This window comes from Pseudopipra pipra, chromosome 2 (genome assembly GCF_036250125.1).
Source record: "Pseudopipra pipra isolate bDixPip1 chromosome 2, bDixPip1.hap1, whole genome shotgun sequence".
In the NCBI taxonomy this organism is placed as follows: domain Eukaryota; kingdom Metazoa; phylum Chordata; class Aves; order Passeriformes; family Pipridae; genus Pseudopipra; species Pseudopipra pipra.
The window spans coordinates 63,725,759-63,731,532 of record NC_087550.1 but is presented as its reverse complement, the minus strand read 5'-3'; the positions used below and the strand labels follow the sequence as shown (position 1 = coordinate 63,731,532).

General features: G+C 41.2%; 1 long non-coding RNA gene across 3 annotated transcripts in view; it reads right to left on the bottom strand.

Moving 5' to 3' along the window:
* The window catches only part of LOC135409797 (uncharacterized), a 39,263-nt gene extending 36,923 nt beyond the window's left edge, over nt 1–2,340 (bottom strand). Inside the window, exon 1 of one of the 3 annotated variants that reach the window (XR_010428362.1) lies at nt 2,140–2,340. This is a non-coding gene — a long non-coding RNA (uncharacterized LOC135409797). The remainder of the gene's footprint in view (nt 1–2,139) is intronic. The other 2 variants (XR_010428361.1, XR_010428363.1) reach the window with 2 other exon arrangements.
* Nucleotides 2,341–5,774: the final 3,434 nt, after the last annotated feature.

The following is a 5,774-nucleotide window of genomic DNA, read 5'->3' as shown; positions in this document are numbered from 1 at the left end:
GCCTATGTGACTGCAGTCTAAAAATTAAGGTACTTTACATTTACCAGTCATGCTAATTATAAGCAACCCTGCTGCAATTTCTCTGAGATGAATAGCTATATCAAAGACTGATTTCACCCACAGATTTGAATCTAAGCCATAGTGACTCTTCTGTACAATTATTAGCACTCAAGCAAAGGAAGAACCTGTGATACCTTTCCACATCCTGCAGTACAGCAGCTCAAATGTGAGAGGGCCTCTGAGATGCAAACTGTGGGCCTGTAGGCCAACATACATGAAAGTTTTCTTTTAACAAGGTCCTCTTGATGTCCAGATGAGTTAGGTAACTGCATATTGAAGGGAGTACAAGAAAGATGAAGAGGGACTTTTTACAAGAGCATGTAGTGACAGGACAAGGGGGAATGGACTTACACTGAAAGAGAGTAGGTTTAGATTAGCTATTAGGAAGAAATTCTTTACTGTTAGGGTGGTGAGGCACAGAACAGGTTGCCCAGACAAGTTGTGGATACCCCCATCCCTGGAAGTGTTTAAGGACAAGTTGGATGGAGCTCTGAGCAACCTGGTCTAATGAAAGGTGACCCTGTCCACAACAAGGGGGTTGGAACTATATTATCTCTAAGGTCCTTTCCAACCCAGGCATTCTACGATTCTATGATATCCTGTGGATTTGATTCTCAGTCCTTTGGAAAAAAACCCCAAACAAACCTTTCAGTACCAATATAAAATGAATACACAGGGTGCAAACAGTGGAGAAAAAAACCCCACTATGCACACTTATTCACAAGTTGTTGTAGAAAACACCTTTTTATTATCATTGCTTACTTTTGCTTTTTGTATCACTATTCTACTTCTGCATGGATTTTACAATACTAGTTCATCAATATAATTTATCAGAATATATCTGAAAATGAGTTGCTTCAGTATTTTTACTGGACTTAAAAAAAAAATTGTCCTGTACAACAGGTGAAATAAGACTTTTACTAAACAAGTGTGGTGCTTTTTTACATGTGAGGGTTTAGCTCCACAGCTTTGCATGGGTAAGTTTCACACATCATTGCGGGTTCTGTTATAACAGTATGTGGACTGCTTGGAGACACAAAACTTCAGTCTATTCCTTTTGTATTTGAACACAACATACAACAGCCGTGTCAGCCGAGGTGTGATTGTTACCCTGCTTTTCAGTACCTCTCGGAGGATACATACTATCAGATAACATCTGCAATTTGGTAACAGTTGCTATAGAATAATCAATGCTAATAAGAAGCAAGATTTGCAGAAGAATAAGAAATAAAAGAATGGAGTGTAGCAGAAGTCACCTGAGTCAATAAGCCCATGAACACTCCTGTCCAACAGCTGGCAGTAAGAGCAGTAAGTTCTAGTAGAAGAGTAGTAAGGAAAAAAAACAGGTAGCTGAAGAAAATCACTTTCACAGCCTAGCAACAAACACATGCATTCAAGTATGTTGCCTACTGTAACGACAAAGAATTTTTCAGTCATGGGAATAATAAAATTATATTTTACTGACTAAAAAAATTATTTTCTAGGATGCATATCAACTATAGAGCTCGTATTATTTTTAGAAAAATTACATACTTAAGCACGCATAAACAATTTGATACACTGGAGATTAATTAGGTTGGCAGCAGGTTTAGCTGTTTTTCCCAGCCAACTCTTTTTCACTTTAGGAGGACACTCAGCAGCCCTTCTCCTTGCCAGGACATATCTGACCCTGGGAAGCCCTACAGGCTCTCAGAGGCCAGGGCATTAAGCAAATCTAGACTTCTGATAAGACACAGTATGAGATTGCTTTTACTGGCCCCTGAGCTAAAAGGAGTGATTAAGCTGATGACATACTGCCACATTTGTTTCTCTGTAACAAAAGGCTATTTGGTCTGGGGAAAGCCCAGCTCTTTACTGGAAACAACACTTGATGACAGCAGCTGGCAATCTTGGTGATGACTGGGATACATAACAAAGCAAGCACCCTACTGTACACAAAAACACCACACAGGCCAGAACTTAACCCCTCCCTGCATTCGGGACGAGCAGCTTTTGCTTCTCTCACCCTGCTACTACCATAAGCACGTCAGACATGCCCCTGGGACCTCAGGGCATGAATGTTCCTCTTCAAGCACTCACCAAACTCTACTTCACGCAAGTAAAGGGATAAGTGTTGACTGCCTCTCCACAAATTGCCAACTGCTCTTAATTGCTGGTACACTGACTGGGGCAGCGCTAGTTTCTAAAGCAGGAGTTCTCAAGTGTTCTGCCTCCAGAGCTGAGGCCAGCATGGCAAAAGCACGGTTGGGAGTGGCTCCCACAGCAACAGTGGCTTGCACACAGTTGCCACTTCTTTGGAAACCTGGCCCCAATTCTAGATGCTGAACTTTTCTGCAAATCTGGGCCTTAAAGCCTGTGCCTGTTCCCACTGCAGTCAGTGGCGACCAAATCAGTTCTGATTGATTTAATGGGGGCAGGCACAGAGACTTAATTAGAAAATTAATAGCTGCAAAGAAAGGAGAGAATGCACAACAGCCTGCCAGATCTCTGGCATGAAGCAAGCAAAGGAGCCAGTTGTTCTTCAGACTGAGATTTCAGCCTCTCAACAAAAACCCTCAAAAAAAAAAAAAAAAAAAAAAGAGGGAGGATAATAAAAGAGATTGGCTAAATGGCCTTGAAGCTGCTTTAAACATCTTGTATAATATATAATTGTTTTTCAGCTCTTGAGTACTCTGTCTACCTTTTAGATCTGTCCCCTGGGAAGAAAATATGAAACATTCTGAAACACACAGCCCTTGAAAGCAATAGGCATTTTCAACTTTTCTTTTGTGTTGGAGATAATTAACACTTTGCTTAAAACTCCTTGCTCTTTTTGACAGGTACGAAGATGAATCAAGTCCAAAGTGTATTTTTCATATTAGTCCAGTTGAATGCCTGAGAGCTATTTTTCACCAGCTCTTGTTTTAAGAAAATACTGAGATTCTCAATTCATTACTGCATGAAAAGTCCTCACATCTGGAAGCTCACAGCCACAATACTCCAGAATTTTTGCTTTGAGGATTACCTGAATTCATGCAGGGCCTGCATAACAGGCTTGGGGGCTGTTTCTGCACTGGTAAATGCATCTAACAGAATGCAGGATCACCAGTGCCAAGCTGTGCAGTGTGAATCCTGGTGCAGCCTCATCCATAGATCTTGGGAACAAATTATCCCTTGAGCAAACTACTATCCGGATGATATCTGAGCTTGTTTTAGACAGAAGTATTTGCTTAATAGCTATTGGGAGCCTCGGCATCAACAATAATTTGCCTAGTATGGGCAATAAGAGGATCAGGACCTGGGAAGTATTTGATAGTGCAGATATACCTGAAGTGTTGCAGTCCTTAAGGGAAGGAGTTAACTTAGTATGTTTTATCAAGGCTAAGCACTGCATTGTGTTTATTATCCAGGGTGAAGCCATTTTGTTCTTTGCTCAAATGAGGGAAATGTCAGGACCTCCAGAGACTCATGGCTCTCTTGATCCCCCCATTTCTAGTGGGAGAGCCAGATTACACATATATATCAGTAGCTGGCTGTGACAGCTATCTGAAATGTTGTCTGCCAATCCATGAGAAAAATTCTTTGTTTAAAAAAATCCTTCATGTTCAGAGCAGCGTCCTATCAGAAGTTATTGCTAAGCTAGTAGCACTCAAGAAACCAGAAGATGTAACTTCCTCACTTTTCAAAGCTCCAAGATGTATTCTAATTCAGCTAACTAGATGCATCAACCTAGAATTAAGTGCCAAAAGCAACATATGCAGCCAAACTTTTGATGTGGGCAGAAATTTCCCTGTGAGAATACTGTGATGCAGGCCCTTCATTAGCACCATTAGCACCATCCAACTCTTGGCAAAGGTACATCTTGCCTTTCTCCTGCACATGACCCCATATTGCCTCATCATCATGATAGCTGGGTTAGGAGAGAGCACTAACACAATCTGTACAGTCTCCTGCCTCTGGAACAACAGTACAAAAGCACACCACCACAGGGGGTGAAGTGAGGTAGCAGACACATCTAGGTGTTAGGACAGCGTGCAACAGGTCCCTTCTGATGTGAAAGCTGGAAAATCTTGGAGGTCTTTTCCAGCCTTAATGATGGATTCTATGAAGCTGTTCAGATAGATAGAGTGTTGTGACACTTCCTTTCTGGGTGCAAGCTTAGGCCCTCAGTAAAGAAAAAGCAAGTGTTTCTAAGCAGAAATCTCTAAGTTGAATGTGCTCAGGGATTGTTGCATGCTGGCAAGGGCATAGTTTCTGAGCATTTACAAAATCTCCTTAAAATGGCATTTGTTAGAAGGGTATGGGTAGCATTACAGTATTTATAGAATATTCTCTGAGAAAATTCTGTGTGTACCAGGATGACTCCGGTATTCAACTCTACATTAAAACATCTTCTCTAATGTTAATACAAGAAATATGCTGTAATTGCCCATTACTACTTAACCCCAAAATATTATGAGCTGCTCCCATTGTCTGGCTGCCATAATCTATTTTTTGACTCATGGACAGCTTCTGTCATGCATACTCACATTAGTTAGTACCTCAGGGCTGCATCATCCAGCATCTTGCTGATCACAGTCCAAATGGTTTAGCGTGCAAGGAATTGACTGTATCTGCATACACTTCATTTACTTTCAGAGATCAGCAGACTGCAGGGATGCACTCCTTAATTTATGAGAATATAGGCTGAGACTACAAACAAAACACATAGGAGTCATCATCCCATTCTGCTTGTACTAGCCACAGTCTCAGTACTTAAGAAATAAATACAGAAACACAGAAATGACAAGGGAATAAAACACAACCTGGTTTATTGCATTTATTCACAGGAGCTTCCATTGTTTTGTTTGGGCTTTGCTAATGTTTTTCAAAATGAAACCATATTTCCTGTAAAGAAGGCAACTAATTCTGTGGCATGAGCAGCTGTGGAACATTATTATTCTCCTAACAGCACACTGAGATGCAGAGAGGGTTATGAAGCCCAAGGTAAGACAGTCTCTAACTAGTATGAAAATGTGGAGCAGCACTGCAGTTTTCTGCCCGGATATTCATAACAGCAGGCATGCCCACATAATTCTCTGGATTTCCCCTGCTGAGCCAGGGTTTGAGGAAAGTAACCATGCAGACTTCTCTGGGCTGTGAGGGAAAGGGAGAAGCTGAAGGGCTTCCTGGGCATGGGACAGAAAGAAGGAAGGGGGAACATTACCTCAGCCTGCATGCAGGACTTGCACAAGCCTAACATCTGCTCTGTTCAGAGCAAGTGTGATTATCAGACATCATCATAGCAGTTTAGGCTGTACAGTTTTGGTTGCCAATTGCATGTTGTCGGTGATGATCACAAAACTATTTCCATATACTCACAGACATCACAGCACATGTCCATAGTTTAGGCTGCCACTCAATTTCCACTATATGAAATAACGTTCTGCCACTCACACTACTGCCAAGCTGTTCCTTTCTGCGCCCAAAGTCTCCATTTCAAGCAACAGAATCAGGATGAATTGTTTAGGAATACTTTAGTCACAAACTCACAGGCATTTCCAAGAACAAGATCAGTTAAAACTGACTCAGGCTATTGGTTTTTTAATAGAGTCTTTCAGCTGTTTTAATAAGAACAAGCATTTTTAGATTTCATGTAAAAGCACAACATGTAGCTGGATGGTCTCTGCATGGAAGAAAACATCACTGTGAAAATATATCTCTTTGCCCTCTGAAAACTCTTACTTCACACACAA